The 25,457-nt window shown below is 45.5% G+C and overlaps 1 protein-coding gene across 1 annotated transcript in view; it reads left to right on the forward strand.

The window, feature by feature from the left end:
• Positions 1–16,516: 16,516 nt before the first annotated feature.
• Positions 16,517–25,457, forward strand: part of GSG1 (germ cell associated 1) — a 92,494-nt gene continuing 83,553 nt past the window's right edge. The window contains exon 1 of the mRNA XM_032105727.1: positions 16,517–16,744. The gene's annotated coding sequence lies outside the window, so the exon portion shown is untranslated. The remainder of the gene's footprint in view (positions 16,745–25,457) is intronic.

A 25,457-nucleotide genomic window follows, 5' to 3' on the forward strand; every position in this document is an offset into this window, starting at 1 on the left:
AGTTGGCCACAAGTAGAAGATATTGATTTGTGGTGACAAATTTAATTTCTAAATTAATTGAAGAAAGATATCATTCTGCCTCAAGCTGTTCCATTTGTATAAGAATGAGATCACCTTAGACAAGAACAAAGAGACCCTTATACATAGTGAATTGTGTAAAAACCCCCACAAATTAGCTGGAGGTGGGAGACCTGAACAGCCACTGACAGGACAAAATTAGCTAGTCTGCATCGTAACTGTTATAGAAACAACAAGGAGGAGAGAAAACAGACCTTTGAAGAAAACATGGATTTTTCTCAGGAAAATAGACTCATGAAGTACATTTTGGTACACTTCACTTGATTAATAAATGACCTAACAAAACATACAGCACTATCTGCCCGTCCTGTTCTTGGTGTGGTGCAGAACAATTTGTTTGCAGAACACTTTAACATCCCCTAGAAAAGGTGTTCCAATCTCCATTTTCACCCATAGGTCTATTTATTGAAATGTTTATGTCCACGCATGATGCAGGCTTTAAAGTATCTCTGACACATTGCCTTCATAACTTATTATCAGTTATAGGCATCTGATTCGGCAAATTTTACTGTAGGCTGCTGTACATTCAACCTTCTAGGCTACAGCTTTGCTTTAGCAATTCCCAGCAACAGACATAGGCACAGGCAGTTCTGATCAACACAACCTGCAAACATTCCTGGGTGCACATAGACACTTAGCAGCTGGGCTGGAGTGAGCAAAGCTCCCCTGCCTCCTACTAAATCCACAACCAGGATAAGTTAGGAGCAAGCTTTTCTCTGAGCCCATATGCTGCAGCCTCTTTCCCTAACACTTGCTTTGAAACAGTGCTTGAACACATGCTTAGCACAGTTAGTGGATATGCTTGTCTCTTGTAAGGTCACTCAGGAGGTCTGTGGCAAACCTCAGAGTTGGACCCAAGTACCTGGGAACAGACCCAAATTTAGGGCTCTGCATCACTGGAGCAGACCAAGGTGACAGCTAGTAGCAGAGACTAGCTATGCTGCAGACAGCTCTTCCTCATGTTTCCTTTCTTCATGCACACACACACACACAGAGCCTCTCACCTCATGTCTAAACTCTGATAAAAAACTATTCCTGGCTGCCAAACAGGCAAATTTCACAGGGAGGGGGGAAGGGAAAGAAAAAACAAGAAAACACCAAACCCTTATATTTTTTCCATGGCAAATGTTTGCTCAGCTCTTCTTCTGACTATGACTAAGAACATTTCATACTCAAATAATCCATCACGCTTAATGCTGTTAACTTTTCAATACCAACCATTCAACCCACAGAGTATACAAAACCCCTTCTGGGATTTTTTATCATCACAGCAACAACTACAGAAGACATTTGTCCTGTTGGTGAAAGGCATTAAAATCACATGATCATCTAAAGTCCTTCCAGCCCTTTTCAGGCCATGAAAGATATAACTGATTCACAGGTGAGACAAAGCCTCATTGTTTCTCTCTTTATGTGGCTCTCCCTGCGAGTTTCTTTGTAGAAATAGTGTGGGTGGGGGTATTAACCACCTCAGAGAGGTGGCAGGTATATAGGGAAGCAGTAGGGGACCCTTCAACTAATGTCCGTCTGAAATCATCTTGTTCTGGAATTTTTTCGTTGCTGCACTCTCCTACATCCTCTTGCCCTGGTGGTAACTGCTGCCTCTGGAGCTGTATTTGGCACCGGGAGACTGCTCCAGGCTATGCAAGCTTGTTGCTCAGGGCTTGGGAGGCAGAGAAGAGAGGAAGGCTGCTACTGGGCATTTGGTGGCTGAAGAAACTGTTGTTGGTGGCCACTGGCTGTTCTTCCCAAGCCCTCTGATTTGGTGCTGTAACTGTGTGCATGCTGGCTGCCTAGCCTGCTCCTGGGTGGGGGAAACACATCTTGGGTTGTTTGGGAATATTTATCTAAACTGGTTTATATTAGCAGAGCTGTGCTAGGGAGTGCCAATGATGCTGCTCTGCTGCCAGGTCTGGAGCATGGTGATTTCTTAGTCTCCCTGAACTGTACCCATAAAAGTGTGTCCAAGTGCAGCTTTTGGGTGCCTATGGGAGTAACTGTGGCTCAACTCCATTTAGGAGCACACAGATTTGTCTGGGTGAGGCTGCTGCTGCTGCTATATGTGAGTGCCCAGGCCTTGTCATGAGTGGCAAAACTTGCACATGAGAAACTAGGGGAGTGTGTGGCTGTTTAGCAGATGGACATGCTGTGACCCAGCTGTACTGGTAACAAAAGCTGAGCTGACCTAGATTAAAGACCTAAAGGGAGAAAATATTAAGTTCAAAGGAAATTTAGGATTTTCTTAAGTGTGAATACTGTTGGGATATGCAAGTGCTGTATCGGTCTTCTCTGTCGACTGCAATGATTCATCCAGTGATCCTATGCACAGGAAATCCATACACCTCTTAGATGCCAAAAACCTGCTGTGGCTTCACTACAAATCTTAGTGCAAACCCTGAATCCACATCCTTACCTCAAAAAAGGGCATTTCACTAGCACAAGCTCTTCCTAGTACTGACTTCTAGATTGATTTTAAATAGATTTAAATAAATGTTTGGCATGAAAATAATCTTGGGCAAGACAGACTGCTTGACAGAGCAAGCAGGAGCCTAGCTTTTGTTTTGCCCAAATCTCTAAGCCATGGGCTATTACTGCTGGTTTTTTCCTTCCAAATGGAGCCTGACAATGCAGTGCTTTCCTCACAGCTGAAGCTGGGGCAAGCAGATGAGTGTGGGACCAAACCTTGCAAGGAGCTGGTCCTGCATCCACGCACTGGCTCGCTGCTGTAAGGTCACTCTGACATCTACAGGAAGCTCTCGGCTGCTCTCCTGAGCAGAGAATATTGAGGTCAGACCTGCAAGACTTGCTCAGGAAGGAGTTGCACCAAGCTGACTCTTGAGTCCTTTGAGAACATTATGCTCCCTGATTTAAGTGGGTCCTACAACTCTCATATACAAAATCTGTCTGTGATGTCCATAGGTGCAATTTATCCATAGGCTCCAGTCTGATTCATGCTATGAGAAGTCTCTTCAGGCCTGACTTACCAACAGATGCTCAGCTGAAGGTGAAGTGGGTCAGTCTGGCCATTGAAGCTGTGGGGGCTCCAGTAGGAACCTGACAGGAATGCAGTTTGGGCTGGGTCTTGGGTAGTGACTCAGCACAAGGGAGGGGATGTAGGGAGCATCTGGATGTAGCAACTCCTTCAATCGTATCTCGTATCTATATGTAATCCTTTAAACTTCTGGAAAAATGTTCACTTGGCATAACCAAACCTGCAAGATCTTCTTGCTGAATGCTCAAAGTTAACCTGGGTTTTCAAATTACAGGTTGTGTTTACTGCAAGCAGTGGTGGCAGTAGGACTTATAGCTATCCAAATTGTTAAATGCAAACCATTAGGTAAATGGTACAAAGATCAAGCGATGAAGGCCATCCAAATGAGTATCATTTTAGGGCACTGACAATTAAACTGTTGCAAGCTTAAAATATTCTCTCGGTCTTCAAATGAAAAGGGAGATATAACTCAGTACCGCTTTCTGCAGAAGGTGTGTTCGGGTCTGGCTCTTTACATTGGTAAAGGTGTAAGTACAGACATTGTCAGGATCCCGTTGCGTTAAACATTTTTCTCATCCTGCATAAAAGTGACCCTTTTCACTCTCATGCTATCTCAGAGCACACATTTAAAAGCTGCCAGCTCAGGTGCCCGCTGCAGGGGAGGGGAAAAGAGTCACGAACAGGAACCAGAACAGCTGATACAAATTACCTCTCGAATTGGAGCAAATGCTCCCAGAAATGTCACCTATTAAAAGATCAACTAATAAGTTCCTGCTGCAGCCCAAATAACTCAAGAGAAAAAAAGAATATAAAAATTCTGATAGTCCTCAGGCTCAGGTTTTTTGTAAGCTTTGAATTCTGAGGTTTGTGCTTAGTGCAATTGATGAGGCTCTGGGCAATATTTATTTCAAAAACCTGCTGGATCTCCTTGAAAACCTGGACTTATCTGGAGAACAGACATGTGACTCCTTCCTCTTGCCAAATCAAGATGAGGACCATAGCAGATAGCCAGAGACCGCTGGATGCCAGGGCTGGGGGATGCTTTGCTGGTTCTTCACATGCTGATTTAGTACAGGTTAAGTTGAAAAATGCAGTAAACCTCCCAGTGTACTGGAGCCTGAAAGAGCAGTATGGTTTGGATGAGGTTACAAGATGAACATTTCTTGGCTGCAAATGCTTTAAAATAAGTATGGTTTGACTGTATCCTAATGGGTAGATTTAATTTTCTTTGACTGACTCCTGATCACTTTTCAAAGTCATGTGTGTAATCACGGTGAAACCTACAATTTTCATAATTATAAATGTTGGCTATTTTAAGGTTTATGGAATGTTCCTGTCACGTATTTCTTGTTTTCCCTGAGGAAAGTTAATTCCTGAGGCTACTAGCTGAGAACTTGGAAGGTCTTTACCATCCTGGCACAGGTAAGGATCTCTTTGGTAAAAAGATTATTTAACAATTTTTGAAAAAATCTATCAGACAACGACTAACTGATAAAGCAAACCTCTGCAGAGGCTTCTTAGAGCTAATGATAGTGACACCAAGCCCTAAACTGGAGGCTGTAGAGTCCAAATGCCGCTTGAGTCCAGCTGGTTGATAGGACTCACTCTTGGGGTTAGACTATCACCCACATAACCTAGTTTTAAGTCAGTGGGGATGTTCCTGCATGGGTAGCAGTTGCACCTGTATGTTGCAGTGCAGATGTGTCTGTGATCATGAAAGGATTGGAGGGAGATGTGTTTCTTCTCCTGTGGTGTAGGAGGGTAAGATGAATGATTGTTTGAACAGACTTACAGCTTTCTGTGTGGGTGAATTGCTGATGGTGTTTATTGTTAGAGTTACACCTGGGGAGAAGTATCACAGCAGAGACTCTTCTGTCTCCTTCCAAGCACCATGCAAGGGAAACACTGCCAGAAGATTAATACTTCAGTACCTCTGGCCTGCTATCCTCTCTGACATACTCTGTGTAAGAGCAGCATTGATACAGACACTTGCAGAACCACCCATGAGGCTTGCTGTCATTGCACCCTTTGAGCACTCAGTTCCAGGTGAACTGAAAGCCAGATTTCAGGAGAATTGCAAGTGGGCCTAATGCAAGTGGCTCTGGTCTTGTCTGACCCTAGACCCACCAGGTCACAGAAACAAGATGAATTAAGACCTAAGCTTACCCATGAAAAAAAGAAGTGTCGTTTATTCAGCAAAGTATGCAGAACAAGATGCTCTGCTTTTTGTGCTTTAATGGCTAGATAAAATTGGTTTTGCCCTGCAGAATGGTGGCCACTTGCCTTCCTGATGTGGTATGGACAACAGGTGGCCACTGGAATTCCATTTCTCTCTAAAGCTTTTGTTCTAGCTTTTTGACAATCCGTTGCACAAATAGTCGACTGCGTTGGGGTACTTCCTGGGAAGCTACTTCTCATACAGTCTCCAAGTTGGGTTATTCTCAAGCTACTGTCAAGGAAGTCTTGATTGCCCTATGGCCAATCTGCCAGTCCTGTAAGGGTGCCTCAGTGATCTTAGAGTGGCACATCCTGGAGCGAACAAGGCAGTAGCAGGGGACATCCCACACCATCCTGGAGATGACAACAGGGTTTGTACTCCTGATTGGGAAAGAGAATTTTGACTAGTCATCTGGGGAGAGGCAATTGTTTGCCACCACTTTTCCCTCCAGATCCTTGCCAGTACAGGAACAAATAATTTGTTCTCTCTCTCTGTAGTGATGTCTCTGCCAGGGGCAGAATAAAAGGGAAATAACAGGGTATACGGAGCCAAGAGGCAGGAGAGTGTCTGTGCTGTGCCAGACAAACCGACCCACTGCAATATATTAGGGCAGGACTAGAGCCAAGAGCTCTAATCCACAGTAGCTGTGATGCACCATGTTTCCAAAGGCTTGTACAAAGACTCCTGTTCTTCAGATCAGCCTGCTTCCATGAAAAAGGAAAACTCTGAAGGCTCTCTGTAGTCCCTGTCTTTATAGTCTCTATAGGGACATTTCTTGAGGAACACAGTTCTTTCTGAGACCATTAAGCCTCAAAGTTGGCTGAATGAGGGTAGAGAACAAGGTCACGGCCTTCTGCTCCCCTCCCCTAACACTCTCACTTGACTGACACCATGAAGCTAGATGCTAATAAATCAGAATCAGCCATGCCCTTCTGAATAATCTTCTGTTCCCCTACATTACATCTTCTAACATTGGCAATTTAATGTAATTAATGCTAGACAAGAGAAGGTTTGGAATTCATGGCCTATAGGAATGCAGGCTCTTTCTATGCAAGTTTCCCGTGCATCTGAAAGAACTCTGCCTTAAGTAATTGTTGCCCTGATTTTAGGATTACTGCTGGAATAAGTTAAAACAGACAAACCGAGCTGCCTGATGCATGGCAGAGGAGGCTGGAGCCATGAGGTCTTTGCTTTCGCCTCGCTGCGCTGATAATGTTTTACACAGGCAAACTTTGCTAATCCCAGAGCAGCTGGAACTCTCGCCGGGAAGGACACTGCCTGCCACTTCTGTATAATGGAGATGGAGTATTTAGACACACGCAGGCTTATATAATTTTCCTGACTAAGTGACTTCCTCTTTGATAATGTATAAATCAGATGTACCTTAAATTGCTGTCCTGTTTTCATGAAAGCCTGCGCAAAGCTGTACAAGCTGGGAATAATGATCCCTTGATAAATGAGGGAACTTAACTTCCCAGGAAGGGGGGAAATGGCCCAGGCAACATTCTCATGAAAGGCAAAGAAAAAGCCTTCACAAAGACTTACCCAATATCCCAGTACTGGTTTTGGTTACAGTGCAGTCTTCCCATGGACAAAAAGGATATTTTGGTGGGGATGATTTCTGCCCCACTGACTTGGAGGGGAGGCAAATATGTGTGCCTAAGGAGTGGGAACAGCAGTACTTGCTGAGCCATGACATGGTGTTAATCTCTCTGTCCTCTTCAGTGAATATCTGCTTTTCTATCAAAAATGCTCATTATTCTAAAAGGATGGATTTGCAATCTGATGGTGTACGGGCTTAGGGAAACATTGATTGGTGTGATGAACATCTGGTCAAATGACACATAGGCAGAGATGCTGCAGTTCTCTACACAATATTCCTGCAGAAGAGGTCATACTTTATCCAAAGGGAGTTGTGTTCAAGCCAGTAATGCGTCCACAGATCTCATGAGTTTAATTTGTAAAATGTGTTACCAGACATTATAAAAAGGCTGCAAATTGATGCCAGGCTACTGCATTTGTTGAGCTTCTTTGGGAAAAGGGCAGCTGTCACCAGCTTCCTGAACTCATCTCCATCATGGCAACAGTGTCTGTTGGCAAGGGTAGTGGCTTTTCACTCTCTTCTGTTTCCCCTGTTTTGCCTCTGCCTGTGGTGTTAACTCCCAGGGAGAAAGGTGAAGGGATCTTTTGATGTGGATTTTCTCTGTCATATTTTGGAAGGCTCACTGTGTCTGTTTCAGATCTTGCTCAGATGTAAACTATTTGTTTATCTCTCCACCAGTGTAAAGCACAAGGTTTTATGGATGTAGAATCAGTTCTTTACAACTCCTTAGGTAGAAGGTTTAATCCTCTCTTAAGGGTAAGGAAAGGCACATAGATAGAGGTTCAATGACTGACTGGAAGCCTAATTATGAGTAGAGAATAAGCTTGAGATTAAAAATAAGGTTTGAATTCAGCCCCTTAATGAACAGTCCTAGATCTTGCTGCCTCATTTTATGCAAATGTACAAGCAGCATATGTTTTACACAACAGACTCATCGTGTTGACTCGTTGGAAGGAACAGAAAAGGACTGTTTCTGTATTATCCACTATCTGCCTTTTGCGATGCACTTTCCCTGTCTCTGTATCTTGACCACCCTCCTTGCTCTGGTCTCAAAGTATGTGTGTGTGTTCATGAAGCCAGATGGAAATCTATGCAATCACACTTCAAAGGAAGGGGTAAAGGTGGAGAGGGAAGGAGGGGATTTTGGCAGGATGGAGCCAGCTGAGGAATCTGCTCCCTTGCCCTAGGAATGGCACAGATGGGAACATTGTCTGCCAGAGCCTGGACTGCATGTTCTGGGGGGGAGAAGGAAGCCTATAAATTAGGATTTCTTCTTCTCTCTATTTTAACATTTATTTATTTGTTCTTCTCTTTCTTCCCCCTCATCCCTCCCTGCCATCAACAACAAAACTAATGGCATCATGTCAAAATCTGTTAATGCATCTGCTCTGCAGGTCCAGGTTATGAAAAGTATTAGCTAAGCCAGTCTGCAAACACTTGGCAAACATCTGTCTGCCATCACACAAAATACTCCGCGTGGCAGGGAAAATTAATAAACCTAATTGGTTATGAAGCAGTATTAGACGTTGACTAATATCACATTGGAATACTTCCAGTGTCCCCAGAGCTGTTGCACACACTCTCTGTGCATGGACCATGACTGTAAGGGAGTCTAGGAGAGACTTGTTTTGGATTTTCCAAGTCTTACATATTGATCGTTGATAGCATTAATCTGAACTTCTGATATTGCACCCTCTTCTCTCTAATGATTCCAGTGGTGATGGTGATGAGTGACTTTCCCCAGTCCATGGATGTTTAGAAATTGGTAGTGGGCATGCTTTTTGTTTCTCCCACTAAGACAGCATATGCTGTCTTTGAGCCTTTTTGCCAAGTGTGGTAGAACCCTTGTTTCTCTGGGTAGTAGATGCTAACCATGACTCCAGTGCAAATCCTGTCATCCCATCTCCCCTCAGAAATAAACTATAATTATCCAGGCTGAAGATAGGAGAAGGATTCGTGAGATAGAAACCAAAGATGAGGTATCTTTTAGCAAATCGATAGACTTCTGAAGAGTTGAGTAGCACAGTGAGAGCTGTTGAAGGATTGGCAGGGAGGATTAACAACATGAATCCATCCAGGATGAGGCACAGCCACTTGCATTAACTCAGTCTCCTGGCTGCTGCTAGAAAATCAGAACAAGAGGAGATAAAAAGACATTCCAAAGCTGTCTCCCCTGTGGAGGGTCATATACGGTGGCTGAAAATCTGCACTCCACAGACTGCACTGTAGACCAGGTTCTTACTGTTTTCTCACCTCAGCGAACCATGGCTGCCTCAGGGAAAAGGGGAATGTAAGCAGCACAAAGAGGAAGCACTCCCAGGGAAATTGTGAAACAGCAGTCATGAAGAAGCAGCTGTCCTGTGTGGCTGAACAGGGGATCCTACTGCATTAACTCATTTTCTGCTTCTGGATCACCTGGATGAGCTCACTTTCCCAATCTGAAGCAATCTGGGACTTCCTTGCTAGATCCTCCTACCTCTTCTGTGTGGTTATGTCACAGGTTAGTGACTGGCTCCTCTTTGTGGTCCGAAGCATCCTGTCTCAGTCTAATGGCCTAGTGGGAGATGCTAAAGAATCTTTGCTTTCTCCACAGACTGGAGAGAGGTGGCAACACTTTGATCCTCAACCTTGGATCTCCACCAAGCCTTGGTAGCAGATGGACTGATCCCGGCAGGCTCCACACCTGGCAGCTCCAGCAATGATGCTCAGGCTCCACTGAGGTTTCTGCTGTGACACTCTCTGCTTTTGCAAATAGGCCAAAAACACTTCTCCTAGACTGAGACTGGTTTTTTGATTTGCTTTCAGCATCCCATTGGTGGCTGTAGCACCAGCATCCCTGTATGTTAAGCCATTCCCCACTGGAAGGACGCTAAGTCTTCAGGAGACAGCACTTTATGGTCAGCTCCACAGTCAACACTTGCTTGCTTCAACTCTTGCCAGAGCTTATCAGTGCCCTGAAACCATAACTGCTCCTATTCCTTCACCTCAGTGCTGGCTTGCATGCTGGGAATGTCTCTGTTCCATCTGGCAGCCTCTCCCGTGGTCCTGGTGCTCCCAGTCTCCTTGTCAGGCTGGGCACATAGAGTTCTGCTCCCCAGGTAGTTTTGTTCCTTGCCCACCTGAGTGCTGACGCTATGGTAAAAATAATTCTGCAAGGAAATGAGAGCACTGATTGGGATTTAAATAAAATTTACATAAAACTCTGCCTTGAGTACTAATTAATTAGGTGTTAAAAGCCCCTGAAAAAGCAGAAAGGGGGCTGGTCTGCCTTGCCACATGGGGAGAAGCTATTAGGAATCATAGAATACAGAATCATAGAATCATTTAGATTGGAAAGGACCTTTTAGATAAAATCCAGCTGTTAACCCAGTACTATCAAGTCCACCACTAAACATGTAAGTTTAAGTGCCTCATCCACATGTTTTGTAAATGCCTCCAGGGATTGTGACTCCACCACTTTCTTAGGCAAGCTGTTACAGTGCTTGACAACCCTGTTGGTGAAGAAATGTCTCCTAATCTAACAAGGAAAAAACTTCCAATCTAAACATCCTCTGTCAAAATTTGAGGGTGTTTCCTCTTGTCCTATTGCTTGTTACTTGGGAGAAAAGACTGACCCTCACCTGGCTACAACCTCCTTTCAGATAGTTGTAGAGAGTGATAAGGTCTTCCCTGAGCCTACTTTTCTCCAGGCTAAACATTTCTTGCCTTAAACTCACTGGCAGCCACAGCCGAGGCTGTGGTCACCAACACTGTGAGTGGCCCAGATGAGTATGGTGTGGACGGAGCAGTGTTAGTTGCCATGCTGTGCTCCCCTTGGCATGCCTTTTGCTGCAGCAGTGTCCCTGGAGCTCTAGGCTTTATGGCTCTCAGAACCCTATCTGTGACCCAAAACAGAATTGCAGCCTTCAGCCATGCCAGAGGTGCTCAGCACCACGGCTGGCCTAGATGAGAAAGGCAGGGAGAGAGAAATGCTGGGCCAGTGCTATGCTCCCCCTTGGCATGCTCTTTGCAGCACCAGTGTCTCTACTGCTGTGATGGGGAAGTGCTTCCAGCCTCATTTGGTGGTGTCTCCAGGCCTCCTTCTTGTGCAGGCAGTGCTCACAGAAGAGGCCTGTAGCTTGTCCTTGTCCACTACCCAGGGCAGTAGGAGGAAAGTGCAACATCAAGAGGGAGAGGGGCTGTGCTGGTACTTGTGTATGCTCTCTGGTAGCCCCTCGAGGCAACTTTTCCCCATCTATTACAAATATTGTAAGGGACAGTCTGCTGCTTGTGGTGACTTACTGGTTAATTAAGCAGTGAGATGTACCAGCCTGGGTGACACCACCAATTAACTTGTTCTTCATATTGTCTATCTAATTTAATCTATGTAGGATTTTATAGAATGCTCATGGCCATGGAGAGGCTGAGGGTAGGGAGGCCTCTAAATTTTACTGCAGTTTATAGTGCTGCCCAGAACCCCTGGGCCACCATTAGAAAATGGGTCACGTAAATGGACAACCAGGAATGCTCAGTTGCTTGAGCCATTTGAAATGGGATTGAACCAGCTTGTTGTGTCAGAGAGAACATTAGATTCTTCCTAGACAGATTGGCCTTCTCATGCCCCAGCTGGTCCTCAGAAAATTTCAATAGGCTGGGTTATGAGGCTTCCTTACTCAGTAGCTCCTTGCTACTCAAAAAAGTCCTGCTGTGTCAGACTGGTTTCTCTGCTTTCAGGATCTTTGTTTGCAAGACCATGGAGCAGTTTTGATCCTAATGGGTGTTCTCATAGAGGCTGCCTGCCAGGTTGGGTGTACAGTTTGTCTGGTTCCTGGCATCTCTGGGATATATCCCTTTCTCCTCTTGAGCCCACCTGAGCGGCAAATCACCTTTCACTTGTACAGAGATAGGCTTTCTTGGTCTATTGGCAGCCTACTGGTTGGCCTGCTCAAAGCTAAGAAGACATATCTTCCTGTGAAAATTGAGGGTTTGTTCCAAATTGGACACCTCGCCTCCAACAGAATTACAAATATTTAAATCATCTCCAGAACAGAATTTTCTCTCCTTGCCCAGTGGTAACCTCAAAGAGTGCAACAGGCTGCTGTGCAAATCTGGAGTTAACACTTTATGTGAGTCAAAAACCTTTCCCTGCTCAGCTTTGATGGCCAATCTCTTCTAGCTTTTTTCTTTTCATTTTTCAGAGAGGTTTGGAGCTCACAAAATCCACAAGCAGAGGAGAATCCCCTTGTTTTTCCATTAATTTTTCTCCACAGATGATCATTAAGTACATGGGAGCTGCAATAAGCCTCACTCTATTCCAGCCTTGGCATACACTACACACCTTGAGATGATAACAAATCTCCATATGGGAGTACCTTTTCATCCTGTCCATTCCACCATCCAAAACCAATCATACAGACCCTGCAAATATTTAGCTCAAACTCTCTTTCTCAGCATTTTCCCCCATAGACATCTGTGCCCCCAAATATTTTGAATCTTCCAATGTCCCTGGCACAGAGATGTGCCTTTCTGACTTGTTTTTCTGTATGTAATGGAGGGAGATCTGTCCTGATCAATGCACGGATGTGGACCTTTCAAGGAAAATTAAGTGCGTAGCCACCCTATGGTGGGCACATAGTGGATCACCTGAGCTTGGGCCACTGCAGTTCTGGAAAAGATGTGAACAGAGACCCTCATGCTTTTTTTCAGTGCTGTAGAGGTTAATTCTGGTTCCTCTGATGAATTCCAGGCGACGTTACATGCCGCTTAGCTAACCTTTTCTTTGCAGCAGCATTTGGCTATTGCTGTGTTGTTTGAGATTTTTACCAGAATGGTAATGGTCAAAGGCCTGGAGAGCAAAGTCTAACAATCCAGATTAGAGTCCTTCAGTGTTGGGTGCTGTCCAAAGACAGGAAAAAACAGCTGGAAACTGGTTTCCTCGTTTCTCTTCCCCTGTCCCAGTTCTTATCCCATTTCAACATATTTAAATTGCAAGTTCAGACTGAGCAAATGCATAGTTAGCATAGCAGGCTACATATAGTCTTGGAAAATATCATTCTTCCTAGAATCTCAGATGCATTCAGCTTCCATTTTCCATATGTATTCTGCCCGCCAAGCTAAGTGTAAAAGCAGAGCTGCTCTGTTCTGTGTGGGTATTGAGGACCCCACAGTGTCTGCTGTTCCAGGAAGTGTTTTTGCCTTTCTAATGTCCAGAATGTCTTTGTCCTACAATGCACAACACCCTGACAGTCTGTGTAGTGTTGCTGCCATTCTACCAATCACTACTTCGGGCTGGAGACACCATTTGCAACACTCATTTGGGATTAATTTGTGTGGATGTGAAGCTATGCCAGAAAAGTAACATCTCTCCACAACTGGGTGACATGTTCTGTAACCAAGGTGGGATTGGTAACCAAGGTGGGGTGACTGAAAGCAGCTATGTCTGCATGCAATATTCTGATTTCAAAGTGTTGAAATCATGTCTAGCCTTCTGGATCTTTGGCAAGGTATCCAGTCAAGACCCAGAGCTCATTTTATCTCTAGTCTTACCTTCACCACTGAAATATTTGAACCCCACTCAGTAGTATATTATGTTAGAAGCTTGATAAGCATATCCATAACTAAATAGATGCATTTCTGAAGAGAGGAAATAACTTTGAAATATGAGTACTTAACTATACATTGCATTGTCTTTTCAAATGGGAGGGAACTCAATCTCTGTTTCTGTTACATATATCTTGTGTCAGGCTTATATTCAATGTTTCTGCAGTTGTCAGGACTTAAAAAGGCTTTATTCCTCCTGTCTTCTGAATTTTCTTCCTTTTCCATCTTTCTCTACATCTCTGGAGACAGTCATAGCTCAAGGTAGGATGCAGACCACAAAGTTGCAGAGCTTCAGGTACCTTTGAAGTGTTCTGCTTACAGGCTCAAGATATTTGCTGAGCTTATTCATTTTCCTGCTAGATGTCTGAACCCTTTTTAGGCCTTCTCTGAGGAAGCAAGGATGCTGCCTCCTAGGATCACCTGGGAATTTTGTTTAACAAATTACATTTTAATGCAGAAATCCACAACAATGACAGCACTTAGGCTCTGTCTAACCTCTTCTAGTGCCACATTACAATGGTGGCATAATACGGGTCCTAAGTTTGTAACAGTTTGGTGAAGCATCCTGTAGACCCTAAACTGAGCAACACTTTTGTGACTGACTGTGATGACCAGGCAGCAACCTCAACGCCACAGCTGCTCTGATTGATTCCTCTACAGAGCAGGACACCTACCCAAATCTCCTCATTGACAGAGGTTAGGATAGTCAGAATAAGATCAGTTCTGCATTGCCATACTTCCCAAGAGATCTTGGCTGTAAATGTAATTATCTCAGCTTTTTTATTCATATCCTCTGTTTCCTAATGTCATGCCTCTAATACTGTCCCTGCCTGGCTCCGTGGGGTCCCGCGTGCCCCCACAGACGCACAGGTGGGCTCAGTATTACAGTCGGTAGCAAAGAGTCGAGAAGGGCATTTGTGCAGCAGGAGCATTTATTGCTGCTACACTGTCAAACGGTGCAGAGGCAAATACAAACATGATCCCAAAGCTCCCAGTTTTATCCGGGGGCGGGGAAAAGGCAGGACTAGGGAACAGGGACCAATGGGGAGCTCTGGGGGAGTGGCGAGGGGGTAGAGGCCAACAGCCAACCGGGGAATCCAAACTTGGACAGATTAACACGACAGAACAATGCATCCTGGGAGAAGCCCCCTTGGCCACCCCAACACAAAGTGGCTCCTGTGGTACTAGGGACCCGTCTTACTGAGAACTCTCTGTCCCTTGTAATGTATGTTCACCAGCCACCACATGCCTCCTCCTTATCTAGAGAAAATTCATATATTTCCTCTCAGTGATGGTGACCAGAGAGAGTAGGTAGAGTGGTAAAGGCTCACTGCCTACAAAAGAGCTGCATTGTATTTGATCCATTTCAGCCATCTCCTATCATTCTAGTGATTTCAAGAGAGCTAACTTGTTCTCAACTCTATAAAAAGCCTCAAAACTGCTTTAAGTTCCTGGGTGCTGCTGGTTTTGATTTATTTTTGTTTGTGACTCTAACCTCTTTTTTTTTATATGTGTTCCCCTACATGTCTTCCAGGTTAAAGTAAGATTCTTTAAATTTTTTTTAGGGATTGCTACTGCAAAGAAAGAAATCACTCTCCCATACATGTGATAAATTCAGTATTCCAAATTTCTGAAAACAGTCACTATGTTTTGGGGTCAAACCTGTAGATTCAGGTTGGAAGAAACTCAGGAGGTCATTTAGATCTTTCTCAGGCAGTCAGTTGTTGGGAGTCAGTGACCTGACTTATTTCACCTCACTGTCTTATACACACTGTAGCCTTAACTGTAATGCTATCTGAAAAAACCCAAAAATAGTAATTATAAAAAACCCAGACACAAATCTGTCAACATTATATGCCGTTTTGAAGCACTGTCACAAACACTGACTTTTTTTCTCTGCTAAAATACAGGGAATCTCATCTGCAAGTGGTAAACCATCACATTCCCATTTGATAGCACACTCTCATAAAAATCTCTTGCACACAACCACCACTGTTTTCAGTCCAGATCTGGTTCTGTATTTTGAGTTGCTTGGAAGTGCTGGAGGCTGAGCACAGGGAGCTCTGTATTCAGGGAGAGGAGCTGTGTGTAGTACATCGCAGCTCTGGTGAGACAGTGCAGACATCAATGTGAGACTCTACTTAAGGACCCAAATCCAACACAAGTAAATTTGTCCCAGATATCCTGGTCTGTTAGGCACCTGTCCTAAGGGGTGGAGGAATAAAACCATCTTTCCTGAAGTCAGTGGTCTCACCTCTGCACTGCCATGGCTACCAGGGTAGCTCCAGCTATTGGAGAGGGTCCAGGGATGGAAAGAAGCTGTAGTGATCTCATTCCTGCTTTCAGCTTCTACAGTGTGCAGGGTAAGTCCTTGGGAAATGATTTGCAATAGTATGTAGGTGCCTGCCAGGGTCATACTGACATTTTCAGAAACTCCCAGGCACCCAAGTACGTCAGTAAATATGTACCTCGTTTAGTAAATATGCACCTCGTTTAGTCCCTCACAGCATGATCCTGAATTTACCTGTAATGAGAAGGTACTGGATGCCTAGTGGGACTCCACTCTGGGGAACAGAGCTCTGATTAAGCCCAGGGGACCTGAGCAGCAAATGACAAAAATGATGCAGTTCTGGGAAACTGAACTCACTAGAAACCTTTCCCAGCCTTGCTAGCTAGATGTCTCACTCTTCCAGGGCTCAGCCCAGCTGTCCAAATAGAACAAAAATCTACCTGTCAGGTTTTTTTTACTTGCCCAAATATGGATTTACCCCTCCCCCCGACCACTCTCCCTCTTCCTAATTACTCTGGCCTATAGCCCAGATTTGACACTGGCCAGCCAAGGGATAGGTTTTCTACACATCCACGTCTCTTGGTAACTGAAGTCATGTTGATGAACTCTGTAGCAGGTTACTGTGCAATCAGAACATACTTCGTACCGACACAAGAATCACCAATGAGTGAAGTAGCTTTACTTCAGCTTAATATGCCATGCATTTAAAATGTCTGTCTTCTATGACAGGATCTTCCAGGCATAGCGATAGAAGGTGTGTGGGCTGTAACTATGCCTCAGCCAGAGATATCGTAGAGATATAACAGAAACTTTGAGAGTTGAATGGATTGGCATGAGCAGCACCAGAGAACATGGCAGAAGAACAGGAATGACAGCTGTTGATCACACCTAAGCTAGAAGATCATCAAGATCACACCACATTTGCAGCTTCTCAAAACACCCAGACTGGGAATGACGAAGAAGACAAACTGAAGCCATTAAGAGGTAAGATAAAGGACAAGCCTGGAACCATTAAAGATATCCAGGTAAGGAAACTAAAGAGAATATTTCCTAATAATTCTGAAAGATGGAACCGGGTGAGTAGACAAGAGATCACAACCACTGTGAATCCTTAAAGTGAACAAAAGACAGATCCAAATCCAGCCTGGCTGCCTGCCTGAGATGAGCCCTAGAGATGTGGTGACATATTATATCATGTCCCATGCCCCCCTGTCTTTGGAAGGAGTCCTAGCTGGCGCACATTGGCATATACCTGTTGGTGCATGAGAAGATGTGGACATGAAAGAACGAGTGTGAACGAAATCAGGGGTTTAGAATAAAATCATCTCCTCTGATAAGGTCTCTCATTCAACTCTGCTGCATTAGTTGAGATTTGTGCAAGAGCAGAGCACTCCAGTTCCTAGCAAAGGAGTCAGTGTGAGCTAAACCCTAAAAGATGTTCTGCAAAAGAAGTATGGAATATTCACACACAGCTTTGTGAAGGTAGGTGTGTGTGCTCCCAAGCTTGTGGTTAAATTAATTCTTAAAGCTCCTCAATTTGACACTGCTTTCCTCTCCATAAAGAATGTAACTGAAGGAGGGATAATTTTCTCTCCTCCTCTGCTTCTTTCTTTCTCTACCACCTGTTCCCACATATGATGTCTTCTGTCATCAAAGACTATACATATTATGTTGAATGAACAAGCCCTGATGCAGGGCTGTAGTCCTGAGGCAAAGGTATGCAGGGAATATTAAGAAGGCAGGCTATGAATGGAGAGAAACCTCTACAGATTATATAAATTCTTCTTTGTCTTCATTTCCCTGTAAACCCTGGCTCTAACTCATGTGTGAGCTGCAAGACATCTGTCAGACTGAACACTGCTTATTGAATATATTTAGTGAGGAAAGAAGGGTTGGGCTAGTGCAGTGACAAGAAGCAAAGCCTTCATCTCAGTTGACAGATGGCTTGTGGCTACTGGCTGGACCCAAAAGTTCATCTTCCCAGGGACACTGGAAGTGACTTCAATTTTATCCTTCCTTCTGTACTCAAGCACCTCAGGGTGCCTGGATAACAACAGTATCTGAAGTCCCTACACACCTTTCCCCCCATCCCATTTTCACAGAGAGAGTGGGGATACCACCTGAATGTTAAATGGCTTCTTTATTCCTCCTGTTCAGCCACAGACCTGCTGGCTTCAAGCACAAGTCCTGCTTGTGTGAGGCTACAACTGTAGCTAACATGGGAGCAGTTTGGTGGCTGTATAAAGGAGTCAGTGTTTGAAGGGTGCCTGGATCCTGCCCGTTCTCCTGCCTGCCCACTGTGTACACTGAGGTGTGACTGGGTTGGAGGTGGGGGTGGTTTACTGGGACTGGACACCTGCAGGTTTTCATTTGTGTGGTCTGTCTCTGTATAGGCTGGGCTTGGCATGAAAGCACACCCACTGCACATGGTATAGGTGTGACAGAAAATGTAATGACCCACTGAGTCAGAGCAGTGTACCCCATAACTCAGCTCTCAGTGCCCTATGGTGCCAGCAGGAAATGGTATTTTGGAATAGCATAGGAGCCTGACTGCTCTCAGCAGTCCCTTCACTGTGTACACCACCAGAACCACAGCATTTGGTGAGCAGCAGTTCTGTTGTCACCTTACCTACCAGACTTGGGGAGTCTGTAGAAGTTCCTAATATCTTCCTCTCAAAGCAAAGAGACCAGCCATTTCACCCTCTCCTTCCACAGTGGTTGCCCCAACCCTTGGCCATTTTAGTTGCTCTTCTCCATGCCTTCTCTGACTCCACGCTGCCCTCTTGGGAAGCAGGGACCAAAACTGCCTACCATATCCCAGAGCTGCACGCATCTGGATTTTACATGGTAGCAAAATGGTACAAAGGAAGAGGACTGTACAGTGGCATCTTGTTCCACTCAGGAACCATCAACTTCAGCCAGCGCTACCCTTGACCCCTTTTCCCATCCATTCCTGGCACTGGACAAAGCTATTTTCACCAATCACTTTAGCTGTGGAACTTCCCAGCCTTTCTGTCTTTATAAATGTGACACTAATCAGGGAAACTTTCACCCAGTGTGTGTAAGAGAGAGACCCTAACTTCTGGTGCTGCAAATATGGGGACAGCTCAGCTCAAAGCCCAGGCACCCCTCCAAGCAATGAAGTGAAGGAAGCACGAGTGGATGCATCCTCAAGGAATATGCAGCCACCCCTGGGCAGGAAGCTACAGCAGCAGGGTGTGGTGAACCAGGGAAGTGTGAAGGTGAGGGCTACTGCTAATTGAAGTGGCTTGGGGGAATTTTGAGACAAACTGCATGAGTTAGCAGTTGCCTCATGGGGAATCTCTCCTAAAACAATCTTGCAGAGAGTCCATCAGACAATACTTCTGATGACCTTGCTGAAAGGTCTGCTGTGAGGCAGAGGAGCAAGAAAGGAGGAAGAAGGACGGACTTTCCTGACTTTTCCTGAGTGTGAAATGCTAATTCTAGATAACTTTGAATTTTAGTGGAGAAGAACAAAATAGCTAAAAATAAAATGTCCCTTCGCAAGGGCTATACTCTGTTTAGAAAGAATTGTAGCATTTAGAAACTGCATATATTCTCCAGCATTTGCTAACTGGACCATGGCAGGACTTCAGAACATCATTTTCCACTCGTAATACAGCTTCTAGCACTGTCAGTGCAGTCTTTTGCCATTTCATCCAACAACTTTCAGGTGGGAAAATAGGAGAAAGGAGAAGTCTCTGTCGTACTGCGCTGCATGACTATGGCTTTGGGAAACCTCCTTGGGCCCTGGTGGCATTGCATTTGCCAGTTGGATGCTCTGGGGGAGACGGCAGCACACGAGGGCCCCACCAGACAGGGGAGGGGTTCTCAGCTGGTTGAGCATAGCACAGGTGCTTGTGGGCGGACTTGTGGCACAGCAGGACTGAGGCATCCTGTGCTCAGCTCCTGAGGTATGTCTGGGTCAAATGCACATTGTCTGGGAGGCCAGAATACCCCTCAGAATGGTGAAACAGCCAGGAAAACATATTTGCCCATTTTTATCCTGGTCCTTTAGCTGAACTCACCTCCACAGCAGAGACAAGTAACTTGAGCCTTCTGAGTCTTAGTGTCACCAGCTATAAAAATGGGGTTAATGTCAAGCTTACCTACTTTCCAGTGAGTTGCAGCTAATTAGAGTTAGTGTTAGTTAATGTTTGCACATTACTGGGATGTGAAAATGGTAATATCATGTTAAGTGTTACTCTTGGTGCCTAGACACCGTGATTCTTCAAACCAGAGCAGTCAATTAAACTAGCTGAAAGTGGAGAGATACAGCAGTGAGCAAGGCAGAAGAGATATACAAACTTAATACTGTATGCATGATGGCCTGCAGCTGCAGAGGGCAGGGAAAGCTCTCTTCCTGCTCCTAAGGGAGCCAGAGAGACAGCTGTGTTTGTGTAGGGGTGCAGATGTTCCCCAACAGCTTTGGGCTGCACTGCAGCAGTCCACTGGCTGAGGAAGCAAAGGGTCAGTTCCTGACAGATTTTTGGGATAGAGGGCTCTGTTTAATCCTCACATGGCTCTTGCTCATGTGTCAAGGATGCTGATTTCCTGTGAGGTCTTCTGGACAAAGCAGAGCAGCCCTTCCCAGAGAGTGAAGGCCAACCCTGCCTCACGTCTGTCAGCTAGCAGCATCCTTGGGGGGGAGTAAGGAAGACTCATCACAGTGTTCAGTACAGTGTTTCACCAGCCACAATACAGAACAGCCCTGGGCATAACACAGCCTGATAGATACATTGTCTTGAACAGGGGAACCATTTCACCCATGCCAGCTGTAGGCATGGAGCAGACACTCAGGGACTGTGGGAGAAGTAGAGTGGAACAGAGCCATCTCTGTTCCCAGCAAGACACTGCTCTGAAGTGAAAAGAAAAATCATTGGACTTGCTTGAAGCCCAAAAGGGGGAATGTAGAAGTGTGTGATGCCATTTCCCAAACCTGGATTTTGTCCAAGACACTTGGATTAATACCATATTTTCTGGTGATTAATCAGGACTGACTAACTATGTCAGGACCAGGGCTTGCAATCTTTCAAGAGCCATCCCCAGCCACACAGAGGTCTGACCACTTTTAGAGGTGTGACCCACCCGGGAGGCAGAGGGAGGATTGTCACACTCTGGATCGGCAGTGCCATTTCTTACAGTTCCCTGGTGCTAACCTACGTATTAGCTGAGGACTTGGCTAGAGCTCCTGGCCAGCTTCCATACTCTGCAATTGCATTCTGCTGCCTTGAAATCCCCCTCCTCATGCACATGCACACCCCATGGTTTAAGAGGGACACAGAAGCTGTCACTGCTTTCTGTCCAAAATTCCTGCACAGTGGTGGAGGTGGCTCATCCTTCTCAGGATTCTCACTCCATTTCAGTGCCACAAGACACGAATTATGTGCCTGGAAAGGTTATAAAAACGCTTTGGGACCCTTTGGAAGAAAGATGCAATCTTCAGATGAAAAGTGATACTAAAATGTCACTCGGTTTGACTTCTGGCATGAGCAGGGCCTCAGGCTTTGACTAGGGAGAGGTGTCCTCGTGATGCTGGGAAAGACTGCCGACACTAAGCATATTCCATTTATGAAGTCATAAAGATGTCAGTACTGGGTAACTGATTTAGGATTTTGTTCCTCCTTTCTCCTCCTTTCCCTGTCCCGTGGTTTTTCTTCAGCCTCCTCCTCCTCCTCACACTCTGTTCTCCTCCCAAAGAAGCCAAGTAGCTCCTGCCGTCAGAATGATTATTCTTCCCTGTATTAGAATGAATGATTAGTCTTTGTCTAGTTGCCTCCATAATTAAGTGCTGCATGAAAGAATATTTTTATAAGTAACCAAGGCAGTTGCTCCCTCTGGAGCTGTTGGGAGCATGGTACAGCTCTCCATCGGCTTACAGGCAGAGAAGTGGGTGTCCTGTGTGGAAACGCATTCACACCCAAGCCTGGACACAGGTCCTGCATGCCCAAGCTATGCTTGTAGCTGGGGCATGCACCCCCCCAACAACGCTGTGTGCACATGATGATCCCTTTGCATTCCTTTGTGGGCTGCTACAGATACCCCATCTGATGAGTGTGTGCACAGGGGCACAGACTCAGTCCCCTGGTCCAGGTACCCTGTCCTATGTAGGTTTGTACACTCCTGACTCAGGACTGAGCCTCTGCACACCTCCAGCTTGTCTTTCTCGTTTCCCTGACTCAACCATCAGACTAGTCCTTTCCTGTCTCTGTACTCCCTGGATAACCTCCATATTAAGAGAAGGCTTTTGAGGGAGGGCTAGGGTAAGGGGAGAGGTCGTGAGTGGAGAAGGGATATTAGACAGAAATAAAATGTAAAGAACACCCCACCCTTCCTATAAATATCCCAACAGCTCCTCTGCTTCCTAGCAGCACTAATGAGGCTCAACAGGAGTGATGAAGGGCAACAAAGGAATCACTGATGAACAATCAGAGATGGTGCTTGGCTGCTAATCGGCCTAATGAGCTGCTTTGCATAAGATGAGAAGGAGGGAGGAAGATAAGCAGATGGGCGCTTGGAGGGAAGGCCAGTGGCAGCAGGAGCGCCATGAGGAGTGCCCTGCAGCATGGCAGCGCTGGCTGCTGTCTCTCTACTCCCTCCTGGCAGGAGACACTGACCATGAGAGGGCCAGCACTGGGCAGCTCTGCCAGAGTGGCTCAGGCACAACTGAAAGCCTGGTGTGAACCACGACTTATCACAACATGCCTCAACCCACATGGCAGTTCTTGTATCATCCTTGTGCATCAGAGAGGTTAATCCAATCATTTGCTGAGGAGACGGGGACACATCTTTTGTAGCTGCAGTGGCCAAGACACAGACATGGGGAATTCCAAAGGACAATTCATACTACTCTTAGAGATATCCAAGCCAGAGCAGAGGTGTTAAGACTCTGCAAGTATGTTTAGCATGGAGGGCTGGATTGATTCTCTGCTTGTCTGTCCTCTGAGGGACACCAGCTGACCAGCTCATCAGACACATACCCTGGGGGTTATTATTCCTATGAAGGGGATTAGCATCTTGTTCCCTACTTTTTTCCAGTAGGAACGGCGGTCCAAGTGGAGGTGAGAAACTCAGGTTTCACAGTGAGTTAGCAGCTGTGTTACTGGTAAGGAGGGTACAGGAGAAAGCGAGAGACAGACATACACTGCAAAGGAGATATGCTAGTCTGTGCTTCCGTCAGCCATGTATAGGCAAGCCATAGCCTCATCTCAGCCCACATCAAAATCTTGACAAAGATTTTGTGATTTAAGGGACTTAAGTGCCTGGTGCATTCCAGCAATGCATGGCAGGTACACAAAAAGGATTTCCCAGCTTGAGGGTATGACACAGGCAAAACACATCTGAGTCACTTTTCCTTGGTACTTTAGTACCACTTTTACTATGCTTGCTAATGGGAGACCGGAGAGACTATGGTTCCCTGTTTTGCTTCCTACACCTGACTGCTGATCCATCCAGCACTGCTAGGTGAGAGCAGATCTACCATCTCTGTCATCTTATTTAAGTCCTTGGCCATTTTTCTGAGGCTGTGGGCAACCACACAAGTCATGATCACTGTTGCAATCCAGACAAGCATCTGCTAATAGCTGTCTGAGGTCTGTTAATGTTTCCCTTCCACAGAAGCTCCCCAAACAGCCAGAAAATGGTGATGACCGTGCAGCAAGAGCAGCAGGTTAGAAAGGCTGCAGCATTGCTCTCGTTTGAATTCAGAAGCAGATGCTATAATTTATCTTGCAAATGGAACTGTACGAATGATTTTCTGCCTCGCCTCCATAATTTGCTGGCACTTTATCTAGGTGCACAGCTGTGGATGGGGTGTCCTCACAGTAGGGAGAAAGCACTGAGCTCTCTGCCCACTTACCAGCTTGTACTGGGAGAGATGATTACGGGCTGGGTGCAGCTCCTCTAGCAAAGAGGAGCTGATGAAAACCCTATTTCCCCTAGGGCAGGCTGTGTGCAAGGCTGTACACTGACTCCTACTCCTGATGCTTCTTCAGTGCAAGGGGCATCTCTAGCATGAGATAGACCTAGAGAACCATTTCTGTATTCAGAGAAGCCTATGAGCTACATAAAGCCACCAGATATTCAGATGGTCCTTATTCTTCTCGAAGTTTTGCAGGGAAAGGGAATAATGGAAAGAGATAAATTAGTACTGGATAGATGAGAATCACAGTGCCATGTTGTCTTGAAGCCAGCCAGTTGGGATGCCCTCAGTGCTGGGCCAGGAGAGACTCCATGCTGTGGGGGTGTTCACAGGGGAGCCGTGCTCCAGCTCTCATCAGACCTTTTCCAGCTGCTGCTTTGCCCCTCCAGAGTCCTGCATGTTGAACTCCAACCTGTGAACTCCCTAGCCCAGGAGGATGTGATACCTACACTTAAGCATGGAGTTCTGAGGTGAGTTGTGAGGCTGATCACTTTGGCTCTTTGTGCTGCTTGTGGGATATTCAATCTTGTCACACTTGTCAAGTCTGCATGCCTAGAGTCCTGCACTCTGACTTGCTGTGAGTGTCCCTCTGTCACTGTAGCCCTCCTGTAGCCTTCCAAGGTCTGCTGAAAATGCTTCTCCTTCTGGCAGCCTTGCAGAGCTGCAGAGGAGCCCTGCAGAAAAACCCTGAAGGTTTTTTTTGCATGGAGAGTACTGCAAGGAAGAGAAATAAAAAAGACATGCTTAGCTCAAAATCCAATTCCCTTCTTCTGAAATGGTCGCCCTGCTTTTCTGAAGTCTGATCAAGGAAAGAGATCTACCTCTTTGTTAATGCAATATTATCCTTAATGACTATAGTGACATGAGGCTAAAGAAGGCCAGAGCCTTATGGATGTGCAGATGAAGATATATAAATCCTGTGTATTCCAAGAGTGTATAAAAGAAATCCATGATAGATGACTGGGGCAGAACATGAAAACACAATGGACAAAGTGCCACATGAGTTCTGCAGTTATGGTTGTCACTGCCAGTGGGATGAAAGAAGGGCTGGAGGCCAGTTTGTAGCACTGAAGAGGGAAAGCATTGCAAGGCAAAACTACAGAGAGCGATGGGAGGATGTTGTCTATGGCCATTGGTCTCTGTCTGGTCTGCTTTCTGTAACTGCTTTGCCAGCTTCAGGCTGTGATTGGCATTTACTGCCAGCTCCTTTCCTGAAGTGAAGAAAGGGTACTGCTGTCCAGGCCTAACAATTATGTACGTTTTTCCCTTCAGGATCCAGAGGTGCTAAGATTGCTCACTTGGAGCACAGTTTTGTAACCTGTTCCCCTGCTGCTGATCCTGGCATCAGAACCTGAGTGCACCCGTACTTGTTTGTTCTAGCTATTAGCACACTTCAGTCTCCACCTGCCTCATCTCCATATTTATTTTCCCAAAAGTTAGTCAGGCAGAGTCAAAATGAGGAGGAAGGACACCAGACAGACCCATCCAATAGCAATTTTCCCCAGCATGTCCTTTCATAGTCTGGTCCTTAAAATACCAGACAGGGTGGTTGTTGCTCCCTAAGTGAGTATATTGGAGCTGATCACTGTAGCGATATCTTCCTTCCAGCTGGTAAATGCTCTCCTGCTTCCTCTGTGTAATAGGCTATTATGGCAGAAGGCTGCTGGGTTGGGGTTTGGTGTTTTTTGGTTTGTTTTGGTTTGGTTTTGGGATTTTTTAAAATTTTTCGTGGGTTTAGGTTTTTTGGGGGGGGGG

This window comes from Corvus moneduloides, chromosome 4 (genome assembly GCF_009650955.1).
Source record: "Corvus moneduloides isolate bCorMon1 chromosome 4, bCorMon1.pri, whole genome shotgun sequence".
Classification (NCBI taxonomy): domain Eukaryota; kingdom Metazoa; phylum Chordata; class Aves; order Passeriformes; family Corvidae; genus Corvus; species Corvus moneduloides.